At 39.7% G+C, this 315-nt stretch overlaps 1 non-coding gene across 1 annotated transcript; it reads left to right on the forward strand.

Annotated features, from left to right (window-relative positions):
• Positions 1-207: 207 nt before the first annotated feature.
• LOC112804434 (small nucleolar RNA R71) lies at positions 208-315 on the forward strand. Its single transcript, XR_003203048.1, has one exon. It is a non-coding gene; the product is annotated as a small nucleolar RNA R71 (small nucleolar RNA).

Consider the following 315-nt stretch of genomic DNA (forward strand, 5'->3'; position numbering starts at 1 on the left):
AACTCCTTTCTTCTGACTAGTCCCATTGTTCACAGGATTTCTTTCAGAAGTGTACATGAATTGGTTATTTGCAACCATTTCAATCAGTTCTTGAGCTTCAATAGGCGTCTTCTTCAGATGAAGAGATCCTCCAGAAGAGCTATCCAAAGACATCTTGGACAGTTCAGAGAGACCATCATAGAAAATACCTATGATACTCCATTCAGAAAGCATATCAGAAGGACACTTTCTGATTAGTTGTTTGTATCTTTCCCAAGCTTCATAGAGGGATTCTCCTTCCTTCTGTCTGAAGGTTTGGACTTCCACTCTAAGCTT

Source organism: Arachis hypogaea, chromosome 5 (assembly GCF_003086295.3).
Source record: "Arachis hypogaea cultivar Tifrunner chromosome 5, arahy.Tifrunner.gnm2.J5K5, whole genome shotgun sequence".
Classification (NCBI taxonomy): Eukaryota; Viridiplantae; Streptophyta; class Magnoliopsida; order Fabales; family Fabaceae; genus Arachis; species Arachis hypogaea.